Source organism: Manacus vitellinus, unplaced genomic scaffold, assembly GCF_001715985.3.
Source record: "Manacus vitellinus isolate BGI_N305 unplaced genomic scaffold, ASM171598v3 scaffold_14_pilon, whole genome shotgun sequence".
In the NCBI taxonomy this organism is placed as follows: domain Eukaryota; kingdom Metazoa; phylum Chordata; class Aves; order Passeriformes; family Pipridae; genus Manacus; species Manacus vitellinus.
In genome coordinates, this window is record NW_021939063.1 from 15,888,248 (window position 1) to 15,901,323 (window position 13,076).

Consider the following 13,076-nt stretch of genomic DNA (forward strand, 5'->3'; position numbering starts at 1 on the left):
GCCCGTGTCCCCGAGTCCCCCAGAACAGCTCCGCGCCCATCGCGAGGCACGGCATCCCCCCCCCTCCCAAAGCACGGCCTCTGAGAAACTGCGGACTTGTTCTGCAGCAGCCCCAAACTAGTGTGCAACAGGAAGAAAAACGCAAAAGTCAAGTATCACAAAGTTCTCGGTCCGGCAAGCGCAAGAAACGTGCCCTTTTCAGAACGCTCGGGAGGAAACAAACAATATAGAGAAAGAAGCGTGATCCACACCGGTCTGATCCGTGAGACACCTAAAAGGTCCGTTTTGCCACTGCACGCTGACTTCTGTGTCCCATTAATCGTCACTCACAGAAGAGCAGCTGTTTACAGAACCTTCGCCTGGCCAGCTCCGCGAGACGTTAACTTTGTGTCATCTGGTGATTCGGAGGTTAAAAAGGCACGGAAAGCAAGCTGAATCTTTCTGGACCTTCTAGCATGTCAACAAACCTCCTGAAACACGGGACTAACACACTGCAAATACACACTTAATCACGCGGGGATTAAGCCTCCTTATATCCCCTTGACAGGAATGGTGATACACAAGACACCCAGCACCTTCAGACACACTCTGCCTTCAGACAGCCACGGTGTCTTGCTTCTATCTTTAAGACTTTTCTAGCATCCACTTTTCTGAAACTAGAAACGTCCTAATTTCCAGTGTAAATGTATTCACTACCAATTTATAGCCATTTGTTCTTCACCATTTTTGCCCTCCAAATTAAATAATTTTGCCTCTCTGCTATTTACCTCAAATGTATTAGCAATTATAAAATAGCAATTAGATCATCTTTTCTTGGTCTTTCTGCTTTGTTTTTAATCTTCTCTCCAAATAGGTTTTCTACTCTTCCAATGTCCTCTATAGCTTCTACCTTGAGTGCACTGTTCTAAACAAGGTCTTAACAACTGCCTTGTACCATGATATTAATACCTCACCGTCTACTGAAAATACTTCACTCGATGCATCCCAGAATACATTAGCATTTTTAAGACCACATTACAGTGGCATCATAGTTATCCTACAACCAATAAGGTACCTGGATTCCTCCTCTTGTAATCTCACATTTGATGAACCTCTGAGCTTACTTGCAGTTATTCTAATTAATCTTTAAGTGCATGACTTCTTGCTGTTATATTCCAACCCATTTCTGGTACTCCAGGCAATAGATCATCTTCATCAATTGTGCTAGAGCAGTTCAAGATACTATGCCTTAAAAAAAAAAGCCTCTCGTCCTATTTTTAAAGTTATTTATCATCCAGCCTGCTCAAAGGTTTCCCCTTTTCCAGCAGCTCGCTCTCTGTGCAACCTGCCCACACCTTTGGCCCCAGGAGAAAGGTGGCAAATGCTTTCCTGTAAAGCAGCCTGCTCTGCTCCTGAGCTCCTGTGAAACTTCCCGGCTCCAGGCTTCCCACAAATTTCTCAGCAGGCCCCATTTCTTCAACCAAAGCTACCATTGCCATGGTTCACCTGTTTCTCTACAACCTCCTACTGTATTTTAGAACTAGTTTTAGTTTTGATGCAGACTATGGTAGGCCATTTCTTCTACAAAATTAAATTGGAATGCTTCATGTAAAATAAGCCACGTGTCTTTTAGGATCATCAGTCTCCTAATAATTAAAAATTTATTTTCCTTCTTTACATGAAGTGATTAAAGACAGATTCTAAATTTTCCCTAAATCTTCAGTCCTTGAACCAGTAAGTCCCATATATTGCTAGCTACCTTTTCCTTCTGTGGTTCTCTCATATTAAGAAAAACCTTTTTTGAAGCTTAAGTATTCAAGATGTGTGAACAGTGTTAGGTAATCAATATCCAGATTTAAGTGCCAGACAGTTTCCCCAATCAGGGGTTTCTGCTCATTTCAGTGAAACATTCAGCTTGGTTTTGTTTTGTTAAATTAAGTAGGACCACACTCCTATAGACTGCAAGTGCCAAGAAGTCCCTCTGACTCCACCGAACGTTTTTGTGCACAGACAGCAGGTTCAAGCCCTACATTCCTGTGCTGAGAACAGGACCAGTGTGGGTTTGCAATTCTGTGCCTGTACTGAAATGTAACTCATGCAGCAAAGCATTCCCCTTCAGTGGGCATAATTCAGTTACAGAAATATTGCAAGTGTCTGCAGGAGCAAAACACAGAGGTGATTGCTTTGAGTTACAGATACATCAGTTCAAATTAGTTACAAGTTGGTTAAAACGTTTTGTCCCTACTTCTAGAGTAGAAGATTTGCTCGTGTAAAGTTTGTGAGACTAGAGCTAACCCAGACATATGAGTACCAGGTACTGGTCTTACTGGAATTACTATTTGTGCCTTACATAGGAAATTCAAGACTACTTCTGAAATCCTTAGGCCCGTTGTGACCCGTGTCTGCAACTCAACCTCTTAATGGGGCAAAAGTTGGTATTTGTGAAGGAAATAGGGATGTTACAAGAGCTGCAGGGCAGATCAACACAGCCCAGGATGCCCAAAGGGGAGCTGAGACCAACTCGAGTTAGTCTGACTCGACACAGTGGTTTGAATTCATTAAGTTTTCCATAACTATAGGGACTGTCTCAGCAAATGCTGTTGGTGTTTAGCTTAGAACTCCATGTCGTCTTCCAAAACATACAGTATTTTACTCCAGTGTTAAAGCACATTTGCCAAAGACTTTTTAAACTTCAATGTTCTCCACTGTTCCCAAGGGCAACAACTCATACTTCTGGGATAATAACCAGAGACCTCCACTGAAGTATTTGCAGTTGCCATTTCTGTGGCCAGTGAATTGGACTAACTCTAACCCAGATAATAACCTCCTGTGGGTGACTGAGTGACATCCCTGGACTTCTGCTTTGCTCTTCCTGTTTTCAGACTTTGGTTAGCCTGAAAATTATGTCAGTGTTCAAGCTGGTGAAAGGCTCAGCTGACAGCCCTGCGAGAGACAATCTGTTAATCCTCAAAGGAACCATAACACAAATACAAGGGAAGAGCCTCTCGAACTCTTCCCTTTGCTGTTGCAGAAGTGTGCTGGTGGCACACAAGTGCAATTCAGACCATCTCTCTCCTTCAGTGGCCTTGTTAAAGATGCTCCCACCACTAGCAGCAGGTGCCAGATGTGTTGGCAGCTTGGACATTGGGGATGTTAATAGTTATTGAGGCAACCCTTCCCTTTGTTTCAAATATTAGAGACAGCTCTCTTTCAAAGGCATTTCATTGGCATGAAGGTGTGTTTGATCAGGTTCAGCTGCAGGATGGAGGGAAGAAACAGATCCAAGCAGTTTGCTCCATATCTCCCTTCCCCAACTGCTTGCTTTCTGGTTTCCAGACTCCAGACTTTGCACAAGGAGGCTTCAGGGTCCATGTAACTCTCTTTTCAGTCATTTTAGAGTAAGTGATAAAAAAAAAGGCTACAGGGCCTTTAGTTAGACATTCAGCTGGCAGCAGCAGCAGCAGAAAGCATCTGGAAACTGGTCCCCACAGAATGGGACACCCAGCTTCCACCTTCTCTCCCATTCAGCTTTTGCACATGGTCCTTTATGCTTGACTGCTTTTTCCATCTGCATTCTTGCTTCTTTTTCATTTCTCCTGACTGCTGTACATCCAATTTTTATTATTTCCCTTTAGTGTCTATTGTACCTCACTTGGGTTGTTTGGTTTATTTTGCTCTACAGATTGATTCCCATCATTGTAAGAAAAACAAATTTGTGAAAGAAACCTGACTTTTGCCAGTCATGATGCTGTTCACTTTACATGTGTATTTTTGCCCTGAAGTTTGTTTAGTCTATTTAGACTTAGCTTTTCAGAGAGGTTTTGCTTTAATTTGTACTTGTACAACAGCTCCCTATATATGAGGTCCAGTGTTAGCTGTGTTCCCCAGGTTCACATGTTAATAATTAAGATATTAGGATACTTGCCATGCTATGAAAATCTTCATAATTTTTTCTTAGTTAACACTGTTGAATGCTTTGCATGTCTAAGACACATTATACAGGTCACAACAGAGAGGGAATAACTTTTCAGGCTAAAGCCTGGGAGAGATGGGGAAAGACACTGTGAGTAATCCTGCAGTTTTCCCAAGTACCTTATAAGCAGATGTGATTGATGCCCTTTCCACAGCTGACTGTGTAACAAGTAGGAAATTACTGCTAACTCTGAAGATCTGTGATACCTGATGAAATACAAGAAGTCCTATTCCTCTCTAATCTGGTTCATTCTGGTCCTTTCTTTTCCTTTTTTGGTAACTAATCTCCAGAATGTTACCAGACCTCTATGCACCTCCTGTTGCCTTTGGAAGCTCTGTGAGATGGCACAGGTGAAACATCCCATCACATAAGAAACAGTGAAGCAGTTCCAAAGAGAGTCTGACAATGACCTAATGAAAAGCCACCATCCAGCTCTGAAGGTAAAGCTGGACTGGGAGCACTTCTGTTACTACTTAAGTACATTTCTTTTTCCACAGCATCAAAGAGGACGAGAAAATTCCAGAGGAGAAGAAGGAATTTGCTAACTGTCACCTTCTTCCAGTATAATTTTTGTAGTAGGCACCTGTATAACTATTATGGAGGACTGAAATATTGTTTGTGCTTGTGGCAACAGAACACTCAGGCACCACTTGCTTCTTCATGACCCCATGGCTTTTATATTTCTGCAGTGTGGGCTGTCTCTGCATGCACAGTACTGCAAGAGAGCCAATGCTGACTTCCAAACAAATCAGAGCCAGTAATCCAATAATCTCAGAATAAAAAGTGAAGCAGAGAGAAAGCAAGTATGGTCACAAATTGAGTGAAAATTGAGTATATAAATACTCCTTAAAGAAGATACTATGTGAACTAGAATATTCATCTGCAGAGAAAGGCAAAGCTCCTGTGATTATATGATATTAACTTTGCTCTCTTATGGTTCTCCTCTTAACATTTCTATCTACTTTCCAGCTTCTCATACAACTCAACTTAACACTTGTACACAAGTCTTTGTAGGAGAAGATACAGGGAATGTTTGGGGTTTTTTTTTAAGAGCTATAGAGGGAAAAGAGAGGCAGACAACATGCTTTTTAGTGATAAAGTTTAGATACCACAACGAGATTGTGCAAAACCAATATTATAATCTACCTAAGAACAAAAACCCAATTAATTTGTTTCAATTTACAGGCAAAGTGATTTCTTCCACCCCCCATCCCAGATTAGAAATGATTATGCAGTTTTGGAAAATCCCGATCAACCCAAGCACAGTAAAACCCTGTTAGGAAGACTGATTATAAACAGCAGTAAAGCAGCCCATCTTGTTTCATTATGCAAGCCAAATGAAACACAGAAATTAAACCAAGAGCGGGAAAACAACTAAGACTTAAAACTGTGTTGGGAATACTCCAAAGACTCATTAACAGATGAAAAAGTATGATTATCTTATTAGGAGTACTACCACCCATACAGAAGCTCTGATCAAAACAATAATTAAACCACCAATAACAATCTCCCTGCATCATTAAACACTTTTGTACAAATAAATTAACTCTGCCAGCCAGAAACATCAAATGGAGATAATTTACCTCAACCAGCTAATAGGCCCAAATACTCAAAAAGCCTCTTGCACTCTTACCTGGGAGCATGCTATCATTCTTCTTCCAAAAAAAGCTTTAAGTAAATGATTTTGACAGCATTCCTATAAATTTCTGTATTTACACCACCACTGATAAATCAATGAACCATGTGGCTTGAGATAACAACCTGTCCCCTTGCCAGTGGTGAAAACTGATTCTCTTCCAACCAGCACGTGCAGCTGGGCAGGAATATTTATTTCTGAGCAAAGTAAATGGACACTCAAGTGCAATTGTTGATATGCAGAATCTGGCAACAAATCAATATTGACTTTAAATAACCAATTTATGCCATTACTTTTAAATACCCATGAATCTTGTTAAAATCCCATAGCATGATGTCCTGAAGTGGCACAGCCTGCTTAATTTCTTTTGGTTTGTGGGTTTATCGAATTTGAGGCTTTAAGAATCCTGTTATTGGTGAGTGTCACTTTCTAGCTTTTCTCTTTTATTGGCTTTCCTTGAAATATCTCCTGAGCCCTTATACCTTCAATTCCATTTTTTTCCTGTGTCTGAGAAAGGTGCAGAAGTCGGCATGTTTGTGTTACTGCTTTGACTTTACAGAGGAACCACTGCCAATATTATTTGGGGTTTCAGGGGCAGATATACTGAGCCTTTATTTATGCTCCTTTAAGCAATCTAAAGAAGTGTAAATATATTAGACATTTTCCCAGATCATTCAAAACTGCATCCCTGAGCTACATTTATAGCAGTGCTCAGGTATATATCATTTTGTAGTATAATGATCAAAAATTTAAGATCAGGATTAAGAAGATTGCCTACATTCCTGTAGTCAGAATCAAAATTTAGACACAGAAATACAATGCAGATGCCAGGAGTTGAAATTCCTATAAAGTAAAAACTGACCTTCCCAGATGCACTGCCAAGAATGGGTCAGGGCTGAGATACATCAGCAAAGCAGCACTGGTAGGGAACTTCAGCCACTGCAGCCCATGCTGGACCTGTTCAGGGGAAAGCAGAGTAGCACAGTCTCAGAGGGGTGTTAATCTGGAAGCTTTTGCTAGCAGAAAGCTCAAAAGAGTGTAAAATCACTGGTTTGAAATAGATTAGAGCCAAAGAGCCTTATATTACCATGATGGCTTAATATGCATTTTTAGGAGCAGCCTACAAGTTTGGCCTGCTCATGGAAGTGAGGAGACAGGAAAACCCTTTGGAAGAACTGCAGAGAAAGAGAACTTTGTTTTCTGGTGTGCTAGACTCTACACCATCTTTGACTAGCTACTGTTTTAGCCTTGATTTGTGAATATATTAAGCAGCTGAACAGGTTTACATGTTTATTCATTTTTTCCTTTAATTTAAGAGGAAGTTGCACAACAAATCTAACTGTACTGCCTCAGGGAAAATACAGGCTGTGTCCTATGATAGATGAAGTGATCAGCACAGCCATGAGTTCCTGTGTTGTACCTGGGTTCTTTAGGAAATGCCACCTAATTTTTGGAACACTTGTAATGTGCATAACACAGTGAGAATCAGACCTTTTGCTCTCTGGTGTAACACAGTTATTGCTACTCTGTCAGAAGGCAGGCCAGTCCCTTGAAGTGTCACTGAACACTTAACTATTTTGGGGCTTATTTTGTCTTCTTGTGTGTCATTTGTTAAAAACTATCTCTGAGGAGAAGTTAGGAAGCCAGGAGGACCAGTCTGATCCATTCAAACAAACCCAATATTCCTAAATCATGCTCTTTAGTTTCCCAAATTAACTTACCTTGCAGTCTCCCCTTTATGCCTAGAAAGATTTATTGTTTTTATTCAACCTGAAAATCCGCTGGCATTAGATATATTAGGATACCCACAGGTGGTTCTTTTGTCATCCTATCACTGCAGTGGGAAGATAGCAAAATAAATCAATAAAAACTATGTCTTGGCTGATGCTTGGGGAAACCAATCTGTGGTTGAATATATAGCTCAGCACCAGACTGCCCCATGCACAGGCAGCACTGGGTAGTGTGGCTTCCACCCACTGGAGATCTCAAATAAGGATTCTGAGTTTTATTTAGCATTTTCCCACCACTCAGGTTTCTATCTAATTCTTTTTCCTTTTTAAAATAAACAGTTTCTTTTTATTTTTTTTTCCTGCTAAACACTAGATTGAGGTTTATCTTTCCACAAGGTCATGTTTTCTTTCTTTGACTTGAACACTTCTGCAGCAGGAGCCTGATATAAAGCTGGTTCTCAGTTGCCACTACTCGATGTTTGTTTTCAAAGACTATATGCAAATCATGCCAGTGCTGCCTTCTGCACTTCCTCCATTTTATTTCCTATTGAGACTGAATGTGAAAAGCTGCAATCTATTTAGAACATTGTGGTTGTTGCAGCAAAAAAAAGAAAAACAAAGCTATTTCCAAAAGTGGAATTTCTTACAATGAGTGTATTTTCTTCTTCTTCTAATAGGAATGAGTATGAGCATTCTGAGTTTTTAGCTAAAATCCCCGGTCTGAGAAGATGTGAGGAGAAGCAGAGTGGGTATGGAAAGAAAAGCAGTTGATTAGTAAATCCATTTATGCTTTGTTAAGGAAGCAGCATGGAGACTGCTGGAGTGAAGTGAAACATAAGAGGAACAAGTAGCAATTTGCCATATAGCTGCATTCTCCAATTATTTTTCCCTAGGGACACAGTGGACATTAGCAGGCACAGGCACAGGCACAGGAGAAAAGCCTTCAGTTGAACTTGTACCCTGAGAAGCACACAGCTCCAGGGCATGCAGGGCAAGGGGGTGCTGGCCCTGGCTGGTACAGGGGAGGCACCCCCAGGCTGTACAGAACCACACCACGTGCCTCACTACATGTTCCGGAGTCCAGGCCACTGCCAGAGGCACATGACTCAGAACCTGAGCTAACCTGAGAGGGAATGCAGCAGTGTCTGTCAGGATCTAGCTCTCTGTGCTCTCAGAAGAACAGTGCTTTGTCCTACTTTTGCAATGGATTTCATACTTGAGGCCACAGATAACTGAAAACTCATAAAGCCATAACTGAAACCGTTTAATAATTGAAGCCATTGAAGGACCTCTAATGGGAAGCACAGCTTTGGTTTTCTGGTGTCCTATTAAGGGAAGACTGGCACTGTGTGTGTTGCAGATCTGGTTGATAAATTTCTATTTTTTATCTTGAATACAGTGTGCAAATGCAGATCCAAAAAGTGAAATACATAAGGAACAAACAGCGGCTGTTTCCTACAGGCTGCCATGCCTACTATACAGAATATTTTTTACCTTGTCAATCAAATATAGGAGCTCTTCAGTGGAGATAGTCAAACAATAGAAACGGGCCTCCTGTTTTCCAGAGCTCTTAGGTTTAAATTCCCCTTACTGCAGAGCCAGGTGTTCCATGTTTCTGTTGCAGAAGCGAAGCTCTGTGTCTCTCTGTCAAAGAAAGCATTTGTTACTTGTTTCCAAAAAAAACTGGAGTGAATAAACATTTAGCTAAATAGCTAAAACATGCATAAGGTGCCCTACGCAATTTTCAGCACTATCAGCTGCAGCACAAGATGCTCGTGTAGCAAGAACAGTCATGCCAGATGTTAGGTATGAACCCGCTTGTTTCCACTGCATTTCCACTGTGGAAGGGTTGTGTTAACTCTGTGACAATTGCACAGAGACCTTGCTGAGGCATAAAAAGCCTCTCCTTGCATATCTGAGACCCCTCCAGCACCAGAGCCTTTGTGCTTTGCTTGCATCCAACCTGAATGGTCAGGAAGCCTTACAGTGGGAACAGGAGCCGAGGCTCGGTCAGCTTGTTTGTGAGAAACAGAGTCAATGCAATGATGCAACTACTATTGTGAAGCAAGAAAAACATATTTGGTTTTAACATTCACTGTTTGCTGCAGGAAGACAGTGCGAGGGGTTGATTGCCAAAATTACTCAGTTAAGGCTTTGATTTGCTCCTTTATGTCTCTTGCATAGTCCAATTTCTAGGGGGTTTTTTTTGGGTTTTTTTGTTCAAAAACTGGACAGCAGAGGGTGCCAAACCCCCAAGAGGGAGCGCACCCATGAGCTCTCACGCATCACCTCAATTCCCCGCTGAAAGCTCTGCTCCAGCACGAGTGGTCCGGCCGCAGCGAGACCCTTGAGAGCCGCGGGCACCCTCTCGCTAAGAGCTGTACTGAAGTGTATTATCGCCTTTGGTTGTGTCAGCACTTCCATTACAGTTTATAACCTCTTTCTTTGTGGATCAATCCAGGCTATTGCAAGCCAAGTTATTTTCCCTCTGATGTGCAATTGGCACTCAGTGCTATCTCAGGAATCTGAAGCCATGTTTTGTTATCAGGATGTTGCAGAGATGACTCACTAAATTAAAAGCAAGCACTTGATCATACAGAGCAGAGCATAAACCCTCCCCCACCTTTAACATGTGCTACAAATATGACACAGCCACTGATGAACTAAAACTGTTTAACTTGACATTGCTTGTACACAGCTTTTTACTTTGGACAAGGAAACATGAGATTAAAACATCAGCAGCTCTGAAATCCCATTCTCATTCTACAGTGAACTATGAAATGAAGTGGTATTATATTAGCAGGCATTTCTTCCTGTTCTAATAAAAAGACACACATTCTACATTTTCTGCAAACACTACTCATGGGAATGAGATGGAAATTGGTCCTTGAGTAGTAACTAGTTATAATAGCTTCTAAACGAGCTTAAAAATTATTCTGATTGTATTTAGGAGCCAAATCCCGAAGCCTCTATTGTATTCAGATTCTTGTTCTTTTCTGGAGTCAAAAACTGCTGCACTTGGTCCAAACAACATTTCTTTTTCTTGCCAGTCCTTGTCCTGAGGATGAGCGCTGTCAGAGGGCCAGTTTTACTGTTCACATACCTGATACACATAATCACTGTCCCATTATTTCTACACCGGAATGGGATACATCATTCCTAACTCACAACTGTGCAGATAACAATTGATAATTTGTAAACAGTTATGCGCTTTGAATGAGTTATGTAGGCTCTGTTTACTTAATCCAGCTATTTGTCAGCTTTATCAGTCACTTATCAACAGAAGCAGAAAGCAGGGCACACATTACCCATTCATCATCCCTCCTGTCTCTGGAACACGCACAATATATATTGCACATGCCACAGCACTGGTGAAATAGCTCACAATATAACTGCCAGCAGATCTAAGTGCAATAGTTACTTCCTCAGTGCCAAAAACTTTTGGGGTGCTTCATAGAGAGGTAATGTTCTCATTTGGCCCCAACACTTAGACCTAACAAATGAAGGTATTGCAAACACATGGCTGGTATGGGCAGGAGAGTGGGCAGGGGTCTCACTGGATTGGGAACACCCAACACCCCCGTGCAACAATGTGGGAGGATATTTTATGAACATGGAAAAGTGCAGAAGACGCCATTAGAGAGGCCCTGTGGTCCCTCGGGGTACAAGGAGGTGCAATATTTAAATGTACTACACAAAGATTTGCACTACACAAACCCCTCACTGGGCTCAGTTACCCCCTTGGCACTGCTCCTCCAGGGCCCTGCCGAGGAGAAGGCTCTGGAAAGGGACAGGTCCCACTTCCAGCGGTTGCCCATGGACGCGTCTCCGGCCTGAGGGCCAAGATGGCCCCTCCCGTCCCCTCACCCGCCAACTGTCCTGATGCCCCTCACACACAACGTTTTTCCCCACACTGCTTTTACCGTGTGAACGGGCATCCCTCACCCCCTCTTCCCAACCTCAGACTTAATGCTGGGCATTGGTTTTTACCTCTGAAATGTCCCCCCTTGCCCTCCCCGTGTGCCCACAGCCGGCAGGGCCTGGCCGTGCTTCGCCCAGCCCAGGTGCTTTTGTCGCGGTTTGGGTCAAACCAAAATTATCGCGTGCCCTTAACCGAAAAGACTTAGTGGAAAACCAAGGGTAGAAAATCCCCAGTTCTGCCTTTCCCCAGCAGTAAATAGTGCACTTCTAGGAAAAGGACACACACCACCTGCCTTACGCAAACCAAGGGCATCGCGCTCAGTACAAAAACAGTAAAACATGAGGAAAGAGGCACTGGCACTCTCTTAAATAAAGAGTAACCTTTTAAATAAAGTCCAGCAGGGAGATGGAGACTTAGAAGAGCTTTAAAAAAACAAGCCCTGTCTATTAGCTCTTTACAGGGCAGGTAGGAAGCTGTTGTAAGGATTTCAGATGTAATATGGCATGAAAACAGTTTTGCCTGAAAAAAACTCTCATGGGAACAGATTTTAAAAAAGTTATTATTTTGCAGTTCCCGCAAATTCACTGTTACTATCAGTTAAATATTTGCTGCTGCTTATTCCTGCCCCCCCCCCCAAGATGTTCTTTTGTTCCTTCAGTCTAAAGAGAATAGTTTTGTGGGTTATTACTGTCATTAGCAATTTCCCTTCTAAGGGAAAACTTGTGCTATTTTTCCAATCCAAGAACCCACACACCCCTTTTAAGATGAAAAAATTAGAGCTTACAAATAATTCAATAGTGCCTCAAAATTCAGATAAATTACTTAAAAATAAGGTAATGATAGTGTAGAAGCTGACGAGCTAAATTGGCTTCTTTGGTCTTTCACTAGTAGCCCCACAGTGAATTAAGAAAGGAGGGGGTCTTGCAAATCCCCCTGGGATATGTGATTCCCAGGAACTCTGCTTTGGGTAGTCAGAACCTGCTAAAAATGATGCTTTTCAGGACACTGCCAAAGGGAAGGTGGAACAATGTTAAAAATCACAGTCAGTGTGGCCGTGCAGTCACTGATCCTTAGCTCAGTTCAGACACTTGTGAATTCTGCAGTGTAGATGAGCCCTTTGGAGAGCTTAATAGGTTAAGAGAATCCATTACTTTTTGCTGATTTATTTTATAATGGCTCATTTACATGCACTAAGAAATGGTATTTTTATACTAGTAGAAAGGCACAGATTGCCTCTTTGCAGTCATACAGGTTTTCAATTTTAGACAAGATCTTTAAAAAATTGACAGTGTTATGAACTTCCAAGAAGCTTTTCAAAGTCACTTAGGTTTTTAAAATCTATTACAGTTATTTTTTCCTTCATATTCCAAAGGTTTGTATTTTTGTACTCATGGTACTAACAAATCTTCTTATATATGTTGAGCAATATGAATAATAGGGCACTAATGTTTTAAAGTCTCTAAAACATTTCTCAAATTGACTGTAAAATGTGGTATTTCTACAATACATGATTGTTTGGCAGGATATAAAAGCTTACTGGTTCTCATTTGGGTGATTTGCATAACTTGTTCATGGCATCATTTGTAAATATTATGCCCATCCCAAGCTGCCACTGATAAAAAGAATAAGATCGCTTTTGCCAAAGTACATCACACTATAGATGAGAACAAAACCTTTCCTGTCTAAAAAGAGGGAAGCTATACAAAGGGAGTTAAAATTTTATACTGCATTAATCTCAGAAATCACTTTTGATGTCGGTTAGAGAATACAAAAGTGAAAAACAATTTCCTTTCACTGTGCAAAGTGGTTCTACAAAGATTGGACAAGCCAAGGAGC

General features: G+C 41.5%; 1 protein-coding gene across 4 annotated transcripts in view; it reads right to left on the reverse strand.

The window, feature by feature from the left end:
- The window catches only part of SFMBT1 (Scm like with four mbt domains 1), an 89,529-nt gene extending 78,360 nt beyond the window's left edge, over positions 1–11,169 (reverse strand). For all 4 annotated transcript variants that reach the window (XM_018068580.2, XM_008923362.3, XM_018068581.2 and 1 more), the window contains exons 1-3: positions 11,056–11,169; positions 8,813–8,962; positions 6,451–6,545 (exon numbers count right to left, since the gene is read on the reverse strand). The gene's annotated coding sequence lies outside the window, so the exon portion shown is untranslated. The remainder of the gene's footprint in view (positions 1–6,450; positions 6,546–8,812; positions 8,963–11,055) is intronic.
- Positions 11,170–13,076: the final 1,907 nt, after the last annotated feature.